At 39.8% G+C, this 15,996-nt stretch overlaps 1 long non-coding RNA gene and 1 pseudogene across 1 annotated transcript; one reads left to right on the top strand and one right to left on the bottom strand.

The window, feature by feature from the left end:
- Nucleotides 1-2,778: 2,778 nt before the first annotated feature.
- On the bottom strand, nt 2,779-13,631 carry LOC125304484 (annotated as a pseudogene).
- Nucleotides 13,475-14,118, top strand: LOC125304500. The gene is made up of 3 exons (XR_007195254.1): nt 13,475-13,574; nt 13,854-13,891; nt 14,015-14,118. It is a non-coding gene; the product is annotated as an uncharacterized LOC125304500 (long non-coding RNA).
- Nucleotides 14,119-15,996: the final 1,878 nt, after the last annotated feature.

Below are 15,996 nucleotides of genomic sequence, written 5' to 3'. Positions count from 1 at the left end.
AGTAATTTGCCACCAAGATTTTCAAGATTAAAGTTAATTATCTTGTAATGTAATACTACTGTATATGATATGGGTTAGATATATTCAAAGCCACACGAGTTCAGCCAAATGTATCACTAGTGTGCATGCAAGTATATAAATAATTAAAGATATTTCAAAAGACATATCTTAAGTCTTACCCATTTGGATAGCAAACATGTCTCACATGTTGCTACGTTAATTGCCAGCAGCTGCTAGCCAGATTGTAACTATATTGCTAAGACCCTGTCCCAAGGTAATACATTGTTGTGAGATGTGTCTGATCCTGTTCCTTATTAACACACAGGCCATAGTAGCCTTTGACGGTCACATTTTTTTCTCTGGCTGCTGCTACATTTATTTCTCACTGTCCTCTTTGCCGGCAACCTCAAAGAACTTCATAAGGGACAGCTGCAACAGTTGCAAAATGAGACTGTAAAGTTAAACCCAGATTTAGTTTTAATAAATCTTTTAGGTGGTTATTACTAATGTTTGTGTGTTTTGTGAACCTTTAAAAACTTTTACTAAAACAAATTAGTTGATTGTAATAGTCAAGTGAAATATGCATCATGTTAAGTAAAGACAACCATAAAGTTAATGTTTTTGCAAGGCAGAGGTGAGGTCTAATTTGTGCAGTTTAGGCTACTTATTGCTGCTGCTTATTTAACTCAAACTTTATCATTGACATTGGTGTTTCTGTCTGTAGATGGTTTTAGCTAACACTAAATGAAACATCTCACACAAGTCACACAAATGAAACAGAAATTAGCCTACAACTTCACACAGTGTCTTGGGCTTCGGGGCCCCTTTAGGCCCATTAACGATCCCTGGATACAGCATGAAAGAACAGTTTTTAAATATGTAAAATCAGATTATTAGTGTCACTGAATACATTTGAATGGGCTGCTTCTGTTCTATGCTAGCTTGCACTCTCTTTTTTCAATTGTTCACTTAACAATTACCACTTGACTATTTAGTAATTTAGCACTCTGGAACAAGGCGTCCGAAGGAGACAATGTAGATAGAAGATTTTCCAAAGACTGTTGATCTTTATTCACCATACTGCAATGATAGTACAGCCCAACCAAAGTCCAGACCAATCATCAAAGCAATAGGGAGATGTCATCAGCTGGGGGCCCGATGCAAACTCAGGTATGAAATATATTATGTCTTATTGACCTTGTTGTTTCTATGAACATGAATTGTTGTTTATAGGCAACATAGTCTTAGTCGAGTCATAAAGACCCCTGGATATCTTCATTAAGTACTTAAACGTTTGAATTAGCTAATTAGCCTAATTAGCTCGCTTGCCACCACTGGCTACACACTGCAGTCAAAAGGTTAGCGGTTTCGCCGTCACGCCCCCGAGGCGAAATTTCGCTGGCCGAAAATCGCGAGGTGTTTCGCTGTGTGGAAACACACAGTTAGGCTAATTGGGCTAGCCTACCAATCTTGCAGTCGCAATAAACAATGGATCCGAGACATTTTCCTGTTCCTATATTCTGTTTGGCTAATGTATTTGTGAATGTAGCCTGCACAATACAAATAAATAAAATATAAACTGTTGCATTTCCATACTCATAGAAATGAACATTGCGAAAACCGTGAGACTGAAAGCTAATTGCGTTCACGTTCCTCTTAAAGTGACAGGCACTCAATTAGATTTACACACCACAAATGTGATGATATTAAAGACAAGTGTAGCCTAATCATTTAAATATCAATATGATGTATTCAAATTGCTAAATATGTTTAGCTATTAGTAATCATGCAGATAATAAAATACTATAAATAATTAACAATATAAGTTTATAGTTTATATGAATTCCAAAATATGACAACCATCACTTATTATGTGTGTATATGTGTGTGGAGGGTCAATCAAATTCTATGATTGCCACTGATGTGAATGATCTCACAAATCACACAAACCAAATAAAATTTAAAAAAATCGCAATAGTATCGAAATCAAGATTCTTCACTTGCTATTGGTATTGAAACAATAATGTTGGTATCGTGACAACAGGAGTTGTGAATGTGTCCCCACCAAAGCTGAGACCAAACCTACGCCCTTGGAAGTGCATATTAAGGCCCTCGCCTGCGAGCACCCTCAAGTGAAATCTGAAGAGAAACTGCAACCAGTCCAGAAACCGGAAGTAACCAGACAGTGCCAATTCTCTTCCTATTAGACATTCTCTGGGATGCTTCGAATTGGTGGTGGTGGTAATTAAACATGAATGAGGCCACATTTATGAATGGGAAATGTTAAAATAGCTAACAAACAACTGAAAACGTTCCACACTGTCCCTTTAAGTTGATTTTGACAATGTCTTTACAGAATATTGTTAATAGCCTACTGTCATGCAGTTAATGGGATAAGGTGCAGAGTTGGGAAGTTATGGTAGGCCAGCTTGGTGTGAATATACACACAGGCAAATTTCTCTCTTGTTGTTGAGTAGCCTGATATGCACAGTGCATACAGCTGTACACCTGCAGGCCTGCCTGCTAACTAATGTTGCAGTAAGTAGGAGCATCATGTTTTTTACTTGGAGTAGCACATTTATTATTTAGCATTGTATCCATATTAAGATGAATTACTGTAGGCCCATCTCAAACAGGTCACACAAATTAAACAGTTCACAAAACTAAGATAGTAAATTGTGGCAGGTCTGATAGATCCTGACAAAACAAACCAATAATTCCATCAAACTCTTACTTTGTCTTACAGTCCAACCATCAAAAAGACAACTAACAGGCATATTAGAATGCAAACATTTATTAGGTAGTATATGTTGTCAAAGAATGGCCACATCAATCAGGATATTAATCCAAATGAAAGTGCCAAGAGTGAAGAGGATTTACTCGGCAACCTCCTTGCTCTAGGAAAAAGATACAACATGAAATTGATTAGTTGTGAAGGCAAAACATCTTCACACAACTTAACAAATATAATACATGACTTTATGACATAATATATCCACAGCCTTACCTTTCCAGAGTCACGGCTCTTGGCCCTCATCTTGTTGACCTGGGATTCAGCAATGTCAGCACGCTCCTCAGCCTCCTCCAGCTCATGCTGCACCTTCCTGAATTTAGATAGGTAGCCATTGGCTTGTTCCTCCTGATAATGAGTAAATGTATTTAGTGAATATAAAGTATTGTTTCTGTATTCTGTTAACATATTCTGTGAATATGTTATCCCTTGTAAAATGTACAAGACAGCCAAAGACATTTTCCTTTACAAATGGGATAATAAAAACTACTCACAGCTTCCTCAGCCTGCCTCTTGTAGGCCTTGACCTTCAGCTGCAGCTTGTCAACCAGATCCTGGAGTCTGGCAACATTCTTCTTGTCCTCCTCAGTCTGAAATAAAAAAAAAAAAACTATCAAGCAATGTCCCTTCCTCAAGGTTGATGCTGTTCCAAAGTTTAAAAATATTTTTTGTACCTGGTAGGTGAGCTCTTTGACCCTCCTCTCGTATTTGCGAACTCCCTTGACAGCATCAGCACCACGTTTCTGTTCAGCCTCAACCTCACTTTCCAGCTCACGAACCTTTACATGATGAATAATTGCATTGTAAGTAATGGCTTTGTTAATGAATTACATGTGGAATATATGTCCTCATACCCATTTTTTGTTTAATTACCCTGGACTCCAGTTTCTGGAGCTGTTTCTTGCCACCCTTCATGGCCAGATTCTCAGCCTCATCCAGGCGGTGCTGCAGATCCTTCACAGTAACCTCCAGGTTCTTCTTCATCCTCTCCAGATGAGAACTGGTGTCCTGCTCCTTCTTCAGCTCCTCTGCCATCATGGCAGCCTAGATTATGACATGGTGGGTTTCATCAATCATATAAATCAAATGAAATAAACCGTATGTATCTTAATATATAATTTAGTTTAACATTATAAGCTCCATTTACATCAGTGATGGCTTTCTTGGCCTTATCTTCAGCATTTCTAGCCTCTTGGACAATGTCGTCAACTTCACCTTGGACCTGAACCAAGTCAGCCTCAAGCTTCTTCTTGGTGTTAATCAGACTTGTGTTCTAGAGTTCAGAGATCATGTCAATCACATGTTAAAAGGTGGAAAATCTCTGGAAATATTTTGAAGGATTGAAATGGCGCTAAAACATGTTACAGCTGAGCTGAATTGCTTTTCAATGATTTCAAGCAACATTCCGTACCTGGGAGTGCAAGAGGCCAACACGCTCACTGGCATCAACCAGCTCCTGTTCAGCCACTTTACGGCCTCTCTCTGTCTGCTCCAGGGCAGCTCTGAGCTCCTCAATCTCAGCCATCATCAGGTTGTTCCTGCGCTCCACCATAGCAACCTGTTCCTTCATGTCTTCTTGTCCTCTGACCGCATCATCAAGGTGCAGTTGGGCATCCTAATGGAAAAACATGGAATGTCAAAAGACTAGGGATTAGAAACGGTTCAAAGAACAAAAACAAAAAACGGAAACAAAAAAACATTTTGGGATGAACTATTTTAATTTTTAATTAGCTGGTTCATAGCAGTATTGTTCCTTCATTGTTCAGTCACCAGCCCACACAGTCTTCCCAGGCCCATTTTATGACTGCATTTCTCAAAATCTGTAAGCTACTACAAGTAACACATCATGTTAATTAGCCTACTAACAGTGTGTGAAATAACCTACCAAAGACACCAAGAAAACATGTTTCGTCTTATGCAATTGGCTGCAATGCTTAGCTTAGGCTTTTAACAGTTAGCCTTGATATCGGGTTTATTTTGATTTAAGCTTTAAGGCTTGTTGTGAAGAAAAAAAGCTAAGGCTACAGAGCCACTTGTCACAGGCTAAATCAATTTGTAAAGATAATGTCATTCTTAATAGAAAGGTTACTAATTGGTCTTCTATAACATTCTAGACAGGCCTTGGAACACTGGAAAAGGAGCGTAAAAATAATGTGTCTACTTGGAACAAATCAAAATGAAAAGCAATCCTCATTTAATCCCTGCAAAAGATGTGTATTGTTCTACTAATATTTCGGACTAAATTACATAGTATCATATTATGAGGATATACTTGTTGTACTATCAATCGAATATCGTTAAATAAGATCACACAGGTTTCCTGTACTGACCTTGAGTTGACCTTGCACATTTCTTAGTTGTTTCTGGGACTCAGAGGCCTGGCGGTTAGCATGGCTCAGCTGAATCTCCATCTCATTGAGGTCTCCCTCCATCTTCTTCTTGATTCTCAGGGCATCATTTCTGCTCCTGACCTCAGAGTCCAGAGTGCTCTGCATGGACTCAATCACCCTCTGGCTGTTCCTCTTGATCTGCTCCATCTCCTCATCCTTTTCTGCAAGCTTCCTGTCAACCTCACCCTTGATCTGGTTCAGCTCAAGCTGCACGCGGAGAATTTTGGACTCCTCATGCTCGAGAGTTCCCTTAACAAAAAAATATGAAAAATGTAAAGATGTAAATAACATCTTTTCAGTTTCTCATTACTGTAAAGCTTGTCTGAGTTTCTACCTCAGCCTCTTCCAGGGCAGTCTGGATCTCGGACTTCTCAGTCTCAACTGTCTTCTTGGCCTTCTCCAGCTCATGAATGCTCTTTCCAGTCTCACCCAGCTGCTCAGTCAGGTCAGAAATCTCCTCTGCAAATGTGCAGTTATAATATTACAGTAAACAGATTTTTAAACACCATTTCCACCATTTCTAAAGTGGAATAGACTTTATATATCAGGTTATTTTGACTCACGTTGCAAATTCTTGTTCTCCCTCTTCAGGGTCTCAAGGTGGTCAAGAGACTCCTCATAGGAGTTCTTCATCTTGAACAACTCAGTGCTGAGAGAACGAGCCTCTTTCTGGGCACCCTCTAGCTCAGCCTGACCCTCCTCATACTTCTGCTTCCACTCTGCCAGGACCTTCAAGAAACATTTTTGGTGTAAAACATTTTTATTTATTCATCTTATTATTCAACTTGTATCTACATTCCACATCTGAATATAGTTTTGTAAGTATTACAGTACCTTGTCAAAGTTCCTCTGCTTCTTGTCAAGGTTGGCAGCCAGAGCATTGGCTCTCTCCACATCAATCATGAGGTCCTCAACTTCACCCTGAAGTCTCTGCTTGGTCTTCTCCAGAGATGCACACTTGGAGTTGACCGCCTCAATTTGTTCCTCAGCGTCCTGCAGACGCTGGGCAAGCTTTTTCCTGATAAAGCAATAGATTTGTGTCAGAGGACATGATGTTTTCCTTGAAAATTATACATTTCAGTATATAACATAATGACCCACAACCACATTCTATAGGTTTCTTTGCATATTTGATACATACTTGGACTCCTCAAGCTCCTCAGTGCGCTGGATGGCATCAGTTTCATACTTGGTTCTCCACTGAGCAACCTCGCTGTTGGCCTTGGACATGCCACGCTGCAGTTCAGCTTTAGCCTCCTGCTCTTCCTCAAACTGCTCCCTCAGGAGGTCGCAGTCATGGCGTGCAGACTGAACAGCATGGGCCAGGGCGTTCTTGGCCTGTTTTGTTAATGAGTGTTTATAGTGTTTATATAGTTATAGTTGCACAAGTTATGATTGAAGCGAGACAGTTGTCTGTCAATACTCTTTACCTTAACTTCCTCTTCATTTAGCCTCTTCAATTCTTCTATTTGCTGAGTGTATGCCTGTTTGCTTCTGGTCAACTGAGAAACCAGGCCATCTTTCTCTTCCACCTGACGTCCAAGCTCACCTGGTTGACAATTGTGTTTTCTCAGCACATAGACAAATACAAACTTTGCATACACATTTTAAGACTCTTACTTACCATTTTCAGTCTGAAGTCTTGCTCTCTGAGCACTGATGTCGTTGAGCTGGCGGCTACACTCATCACTCTTGGCCTTGGTTTCACCAAGTTGGTCTTCAAGGGTGCGGCACATTTTTTCCAGATTTGACTGTATATGATAAGGTATGTGAGCCACAAGAGGATTGGGAAAATAATAGAGTTATAGAAATATAGCACCTTAGTGACAAGTTAACAAGTTTGTAAGTTGGTGTGTTTAGATTTAATGTAGCATTTCAGTGAAACATGAAGTTTGCAAGTTGGTTTATTCAAAGCATGAAATGACAACATACATATCACTGACCTTAGATTTAGCAACGGCCTCCATGTTGCTGGAGAGATCATCAATCTCCATCTTGTATTCACTCTTTTCCTTCTCAAGCTTCTGCTTGACACGCTGGAGGTTGTCAATCTGCTCTCCCAGCTCAGCAACACTGTCGGCTTGCTTCTTGCGGAGAGCTGCAGCCGTGGCTTCGTGCTGCAGGGTGGACTCCTCAAGGTCACGACGCAGCTTCTGGAACTCAGCCTCACGCTTCTTGTTCATCTCAATTTGAGCAGCAGTTGCACCACCAGCCTCTTCAAGCCTCTCACTGATCTCCTCAAGTTCCCTGGAGAGATCAGCTCTCTGCTTCTCAACCTTGGCACGAGCTGCACGCTCAGCCTCGATCTCTTCCTCCAATTCCTCAATGCGGGCCTAATAGTTGCAAAAAAGCATGTAGTAATTACTAAAGTTTTAAGGATATGCAAAACACTTTTTGAAAATGTACCAGAATAAGCAAACCTGAAGCTCCTTGATCTTTTTCTGAAGCTGAGCTCCAAGTGATTGTTCATCTTCAATCTTACTTAGAAGTTGGCTTGTTTCAAAGTCCTTCCTGAAATGGATGAACAAAATAAACTGAACTTGGCTGTATACATAGAAATTGAACAGCAATATTTCTTTACTGGTAATAGATATTGCTTTTACTTCTTAATCTTCTCCTCAGACTGCTGCTTGTCATTCTCCAGATCCATGATATTCTCCTGGGACAGCTTCAGGTCACCCTCAAGCTTTCTCTTGGCTCTTTCAAGGTCCATGCGAAGCTTCTTTTCTTGCTCCAGGGAACCCTCAAGCTGCAGATGTAGGTGTGTGAAGTGAGTAAGTGGAAAATTGTACCAAGTTTGCAATGCTTTCACACCTATAGATTAAGAACTTACATCATCGACTTGCTGTTCAAGCTTAGTCTTAGATTTGGTCAGAGTGTTGACTTTGTCTTCCTCTGCTTGAAGATCATCAAGAGTCTGCTGGTGGGCCTCTTGAAGGGCTTTCTTCTCCTTTGTCAGCTTAGCAATGGACTCATCCTGAGAGGCCATCTCTTCAGTTAGGTTCTTGACCTGCACATAGAAAGTTTTACATCAGTGAACAGTGTAAATAAGATACTACAGACTACATTAATCAGCCCTTTATAAATCCCGACCTTGTTCTCGGTGGCATGTTTCTCCTTCTCCACTTTGGCCAAGGTCAGCTCCAGATCATCAATGTCCTTCTTGAGCTCAGAGCACTCATCCTCCAGTTTCCTCTTCTTGGCAGTCAGCTCAGCATTAATTTCCTCTTCATCCTCCAGTCTCTCGGTTGTCTCTTTGAGTTTGGCCTCAAGCTGGATTTTACTCTTGATCAGACCCTCACACCTTTCCTCTGCATCATTTAGACCCTCATTTCCCTATTGTAAATATAAGATGAAAGCATGATTTGTATTGAATACACAATGCTGGGGCTGGTAGTGGTATGATTGTGAATATTGAAATGGTACAATATATACTTACAGATGCCACTTGCAGTGCCAGGTCATTCCTCTCTTGCACCAGAGCAACCATCTTCTCTTCCAGCTCCTTCTTCCTGGCCTCTGCCTTTGCACAGTTTTCTTTGAGTTTATCATAGTTCTCTTTCATGTTGGCTAGCTCCTTCTCAGTTTCAGCACTCTTCAGCAGAGGCTTAATCTTGTAGTAAACCTTCATCCATGGCCAAGTCTTGACATTCATGAATGAGCGTATATTGTACTGGATGGCGTAGATTGCCTCCCTATACAAGAAGGGTAGTGACATTTATCTTTAAACCTTCTATGTTGAATTATGATTACATGAAGCAGGTAGAAAGTATCTGTTCATATTGATGAAATGAAGACATTAGGCTACTGAGCTCTGCTCTACTCACTGCTGGCAGATGTCATGTCAACAATATGGCCACAATATGGCCAGTGTTGTTAAATACAAAATTACCTCCTTTCCATCATCTTCACAAACTCCCTCCTCATCAGGTATGCACGGCAGAGAGCCTGAGTCATTGTGACCAAGGTTGCCAATTTTTCATCTCGCATCTCCTCAAGGGTACCCAACAAACCAGCTTTGAAGAACACCTGTTTGGCAGAGGCAAAAACTATATGAGCCTTTGAAGAGAGATTAATCATCTTGAAATACAAATCTACTCAGAAAATCATTACCTTAGTGTGTCCAAATTTGTACTGAGTGTGATCAACATCAATGGATCCCAAGAGCTTCTCAGCAGCCTTCTTGTTATCAATGAACTGACCCTCAGGGATAACACTGGCATTCAGCACTTTGTATCTGGACATAATGAACACTTGTGTCATTTTCCCTGTCTAAATTCTGTATTCTATATAATACATTATATCTCAGTTCACTATGTCAGTTCACCTCTGCTTGAAATCACCATAAAGGATTCTGCTTGGGAAACCTTTTCTGCAGATTCTGATACCCTCCAGCACACCATTGCACCTCAGCTGATGGATAACCAGGAAATTCTGCATAAGACCTGTCAAAAATAGAGATGCCATTTTTGAAGGAATTACAAGGTGTAGAAAAATGGACATGTCTTTATCAACCACCAAAAGTCCTTTACCTGGTTTCTTGATCTCATTTGGAATCAGACAACGCACAAAGTGAGGATGGGTGCTCCTCAAGTTGGTCATCAGTTTTCCCAGATTCTCCTGTTGATGAAAATGCAGTCAAATTATACACTAACCATTCAATAACATGGTTGATTTGTTTGTCTCAAACTGCCCTAAACATACCCTAAACTGCGAGGACACAGTCTGCATGGAGCCACCCTTTTTCTTACCACCCTTCTTACTGCCACCAGTCTCTGTTGATATACAAATTATATTTTATAATTCTGTTACATATGTAGAAATGAATACAATGGATATTTTTTACTTGTATAGAGTATAGTTAGTTTTGAGTATAGTTTTGTTACCCTCAACAACAGGTGGGTACAAGACAGGCAGGAGTTTTACTCCCGACTTCTGGTACAGCTGCACAACAGAATCATTCAGTGGATCCTTGTTCTTGTCCAGCCATCCACCAACATTGTAGTCCACAGTGCCGGCATAGTGCACCAGGGAGAAGTGGGCCTCAGCCTTGCCTTTGGCAGGCTTTGGCTTCTCAAAGGCCTTAGTTTTACCAAGATGTTGGTCGTACAGTTTGTTCTTGAAAGTGGTGTCAGAGGCCTTGGGGAACATGCACTCCTCTTCAAGGATGGCAAAGATTCCCATAGGCTGTTGGAAAATCAGTTTAGTTTAATAGTAGATATCATGAAACATTACAAATTTGGCTCCTTTTGTTGATTAAAACCGACCTTCTCAATCAGCTCAATGCAAGCAGCTAAGTCCATGCCGAAGTCAATGAACTCCCATTCAATGCCCTCTTTCTTGTACTCCTCTTGCTCCAGAACAAACATATGGTGGTTGAAGAACTGTTGCAGTTTCTCATTGGTGAAGTTGATGCACAGCTGCTCCATGCTGTTGAACTGTGTTGGGGAAATGTTATAGACCCTTTCAAGAGAGTTCCATTATCAGCATCATAGTTGGCCCCACAAGACTTACTTTTTAACATTCCATATGTTATCTTAATGCAGAGGAAGTAGATTGGGGCCCAAATAGAATGTTCAAGCATTGTTTTTGTTTTTATTGCTGAAAGGGTCTATAGATTGTTTAAGAATGGAGTCAATGGAAGGTAATAATGTTGGTGAAAGTGTTTTCCTCACATCAAAAATCTCAAAGCCAGCGATATCCAGCACACCAATGAAGAACTGTCTCGGCTGCTTTGTGTCCAACATTTGGTTGATACGGATGACCATCCACAAGAACATCCTCTCATAGATAGACTTGGCCAAGGCTGACACAGAGTTATTGACCTGAAACAAGATGTAACAGTAATGGTCTCATTAAGCACGGACCAAATCATAAACTTTAGAGTGATTTTGAATTTGAATGATAAAAGAAGAGCAATACCCACAATCACATTCTGTCCAAACAATATCAAGATGTTGTAGTAGGTGAAATAATACCTGTGGTACAGTCTGACCCTTGGTGACAAACTCATTTCCGACTTTCACTCTTGGGTAGCACAAAGCTTTCAGCATATCAGCAGAATTCAAGCCCAAGAGGTAAGCAACTTTGTCAGCATCTGAGAACAACAAAGCCAGTAAAATTAGTTGTTTATCAATACTTTATTCTGGAAAGTAAAGCTTAAGTCAAATTCTGCAAAGTTACATTTAATAAACAGTACTCATTGTCATAATTTTAGACAGGCTCAGTTGTGAGTGTGAAATCACTTTGATATGAAGAAATGTTAATACTATGCAAAGTTCAATTTAACATAATTAAATTACTTAAATAAGACTGTCTCTCAGTTATTTAAAATTAGAAAGTGTCAAAGTACTAGAACTTATCCAAGTTCAGTTTAAGTTTTTAAACCCACCCTCAGTGCCATCAGGCTCAGCCTGCTCCTCACGCTGCTTCTGCTTGAATTTCATGTTGCCATGATGGAGCACAGCACCAGTCAGCTTGTAAATGGTGACTTTCTCCTCATTACTGAAACCCAGGATGTCAATGGCTGTCTAAAATGGCAAAGCACATTTTTGTAAAACATATTATGACCTTCATTGTCTAAAAGAAATATGTATTAACAACTCACATCTGTGGCCACCAACTCCTCTTTGTCATCAATGCTGGCCACAGTGATCTGACCCTGACTGCACATTGGGAAGTCATAGGGGTTGGTAGTGATGAGGGACATCTCTGTTCAGGCGAAAATAAGAAAATATCTTCAATCAGTAGTTTTACCATTCATTTAATATGGTTGCAAACAGTTGAAACTGTGAACCCTACCAATGAGCTCAGGCATGTGGTTGGTCATCATCTGGTAGAAGATGTGGTAGCCTCTCTCATCAGGAAGTTGGAATGTCACTCTAGACTTCTCCAGCAGGTCTGCGAAGAAGATTTTTTCAATGTAACAAATATAAGGTAGCGATAATATAGCATTGTATAACACTATTATTATACTTACAAGTCTCAATATCAGCACTAGCCAGTTTTCCAGTTGTGCCAAAGTGAATTCTGATGAATTTACCCTGTATGAGATACAATGTTATCCCATATATTTAAAGAAATCAAGAGATTCATCCTCATATTCAGTTTCTGTAGCCTTCTAATGGGAAATTAACTTACAAAACGAGAGGAGTTGTCATTCCTCACTGTCTTGGCATTACCATAAGCCTCCAGCAGTGGGTTGGCAGCAATAATCTGGTCTTCAAGAGAACCCTGCGAGTGCAATTGGCATTTGTGTTGTGTTTTCCAGATCTTTGGTGTTTTATCTTAAAACATTTTTATGTATATTGGTAAGTACATGTACATTTACAGTATGTACAACAAGAGTTCTTTAGCTTTAATTAGCTTTTACTTGTGAAAAGACCTCTTACCTGCATTTTTCCAGCGGCTGCCGGCTGCTCTTGCTTCTTCTTGTCACCAGCCACTGCAATTGTTGCAAAGTACTGGATGACACGCTTGGTGTTGACAGTCTTCCCAGCACCAGATTCTCCGCTAGATTACACAGAATATAGTATGATTTTCCTGTGAATCGAATAACATTACATGGAAATATCTCTGAATTAAAACAGAGTCAGAAGATTTGAGTGGTTCATTAACACTCACGTAATTAGGACAGACTGGTTCTCCCTATCTGTAAGGTAAAATGGAAATATTAGTTTATGGATAGATATATAATTTCATCATAGTATGAATTGACAAAATAAAAGCATACCTTGGAGCATGAACTGATAGGCGTTGTCAGAGACAGAGAAGATGTGGGGTGGGGCCTCCATGCGCTTCTTGCCTCTGTAGGCAGCGACCACCTCTGGGTCGTACACTGGGAGCCACTTGTAGGGGTTCACAGTGACACAGAACAGTCCAGAGTAGGTCTAGAATGAAGAAGTAAGGGGGATTGGTTTTCCAGGTCTTTTTTATTATTCTGTAACACAGTTTTTCATTTGTAAGAAAGCATAATGCTTACATAGATCATCCATGCTGCATAACGCTCTTTGAGGTTATACAGGACAGAAGCTTCATTGAGGTGGGTCATCATGGCCATGTCCTCAATCTTGTCGAACTTGGGAGGATTCATGGGGGAGACGTCGTCTTCCTTCACTGTCCTTTCCTGAAATCAATGTACACAGCAATTTTAACAAAAAGATACATTCAAGACTTTCTCTGTAATAGTGAGTCATTTTATTATCACAACCATTTTAACAATCTTGCTAATGTACCTCCTTGGTTTCCAGGACTTCAACAGTGACTTTGCCACCATCCTTCTTTTTGATTGTACCCTTGACATACAAGTCCTCCTTGTCAGCCACATAGCAAGCTGTCTTTGCATCAAAGGGCTTGGTTTGGGCCTCAATTCTCTCCTTCTCAGGCTTACGGAGGTAAATGGCAGCCTTGCCATAAACGGCCATTTCACCATCTCCCATGATTGTTGGTTACTGCATCAGAGCATTTGAATTTGTGGTATAAGCATAAGGATTACCTTTAAAAAGGACTGCTTCTGGATTAGGCCTACAGCAATATTGTTGTTTGTTATAGCCTAGTAAATGTTAATACACAATCAATGGTTGTCTTTAAAGTATTAAACAATCCTATTCTAACAGGTTAATGAAAGAGGTCTATTGCGAATAAACATCTTACCTTTTCTGTCACACACCCAGATTAATTTTCAAAGTTGTTAAAGCCCCTGAAGAACAAAGTAAGTGACAAAGTTATAACACATAAAATACATGGGTGAATCTAATGGGGGAGGGGAAAGTAAAATCCAAATCTTATCCTCGCCCTATACAGGGTTTGACAGCTGCCCTCTCTCTGTCCACAGATGCTGACTTACTGTGCAGTGGAACCCCCTGGTCTCTGCTGCTGAACTCTGCTCCCTCCAAGCCCTTTTATTGGCCATCATCTGCAAACTGAGCAGGACCTCCCTCCCCCAAATAAGGCAAGATGGGTTTGATAGATGTGGTGTGATATATTCAGACACCCTACCTTGCTGCTCCACAGATTCGAACACCTCAATCTTGCTGTTCCACACAATGATATAATTGTTGATGTACTGCTAGTTTTGGTAAACTTATGGTTGTTATGCGATTCCATTTATTGAATCTGATTTCAGTTTCATTTAAATATACCTAAACTGATTAATTTTAGGCATAATTCAACATATTGAACCATCATTTGGCATCCTCTTACTCCTGATATAAAATGTGAGTTAAATAATCAAACATATAAACAAATAAATGAGTAATTTAATAAAATAGCTCACATATACACATAAAAAAATATGAAAACTATTCACAGTTTAAACCTGTTTGAGTATGAAGTTGATATCCCTATAAAATAATATGTGCTAACTTCTATTTATGTCCCACACATACACAGCATGGTTCAATGGTCCCTTTTTGGCAGTGGTAGAACTAGTACATTTTAAGACAAGATTCCAAAGTTCAGAGAGCTTTGCAGCTTCATAGCATGGTGTACTATGACAAGTCTTGAAATGTTTTGGCTTAAGCCACTCTACATCATACAGAAAAAAGACTTCAGAAAGAAGAACGAAAATAGGTATCATATATCATAAACAATATTGTATGCAAAGTGACCTTTATATACTTATTACCTTTTCCAGCGTATCCATGTTGATGTGTTGAGGTTTTTATAATAGCTTTCAAAATATGTTCAACCCTCCTCCAGCTCCATAGTTGAAACATCAGTCATTCATGTTGTCATTAGATTGTATTATGTTCCATTTAGTTTGAAGACCATAACTGGAGTGTTGAATTTGCCTAATAGCTGATGTGACAGTTCCTTTTAGAACTGGTGCAGCCACACAGTTACATTCACAATGTTTGAAGCCAATTTGTATATGAATAGGGCCAAACTGTAATTTTTTTGGCCATAGTTCAAAGAATGATCTGATATGATAATCATGGTATAGTAACACAACATATGTAGACAATTTAAAATTGCCAGTTAAAGGAGACATTTTTCACATAGATTTCTGTATCTCAGTCACCAAGTACTATGTCGGTACAAAATCCCCAGAAAACAATCGGTTTTACCTAGCTCGAGCTGCTAGTTCCAGCAGCTAAAGCAACCAGCCAGCTACAGCACTATGCTCTGGGAGCATGTATGTAAGCCCCCATGTTCATGCCCCCAGAGTGTAGCGCTGTTAGCTGCCTGGCTGCTTTAGCTGTTGGAACTAGCAAACTCAAGCTAGGTAAAACTAATTGTTTATGGGTTATTTAATACTCGGTGACTTAGAGAAAATCTATGTGAAAAATCACCGGATTTGTTCTTTAAGTCTCACAGAGGAGTCAACCATAATGAGAAAGATGAGGCTACCTTCTCTACTAGAGGAATCTGTTCCTTAATGCAGTATAAAAATGCCATCCTGTCCCTCAATAAAAGTGACACTTATTTTATCCATGGTAACACTGGTAAATTATGATTGTTTTTGCTCCCTTTAAATCAAGCCCATGAAATTTGTGTCCATCTTGCTCCACCAACTGAGATACAGAAACACGATCCATATGACCTTGGGCACTAGGAAAGCCTGAACAGTACAACTGGTGTAACTAGACATATTTGATTTTGGGCAGGGGTGACCTATAAAAATGGGAAGTGTTTGGGCCATTACAACTATTTTTGAACTGTTTGGTCCATTACTGGAAACCAGTGGCACTAGTCATCTACTGATGTATTAGGTAAAGTCTCTGAACTACATACAGACTGAGAAGTATAGTGTAGAGGGGAAAGGTGGAAGAGGGAATCAGAATCAAAAGCAGGCAGGAGAGTTAAAGTACTTGA

This window comes from Alosa alosa, chromosome 12 (assembly GCF_017589495.1).
Source record: "Alosa alosa isolate M-15738 ecotype Scorff River chromosome 12, AALO_Geno_1.1, whole genome shotgun sequence".
Taxonomy (NCBI): domain Eukaryota; kingdom Metazoa; phylum Chordata; class Actinopteri; order Clupeiformes; family Clupeidae; genus Alosa; species Alosa alosa.
Note: the sequence above shows the minus strand (reverse complement) of the source record. Positions and strands in the feature narration are given on the sequence as shown.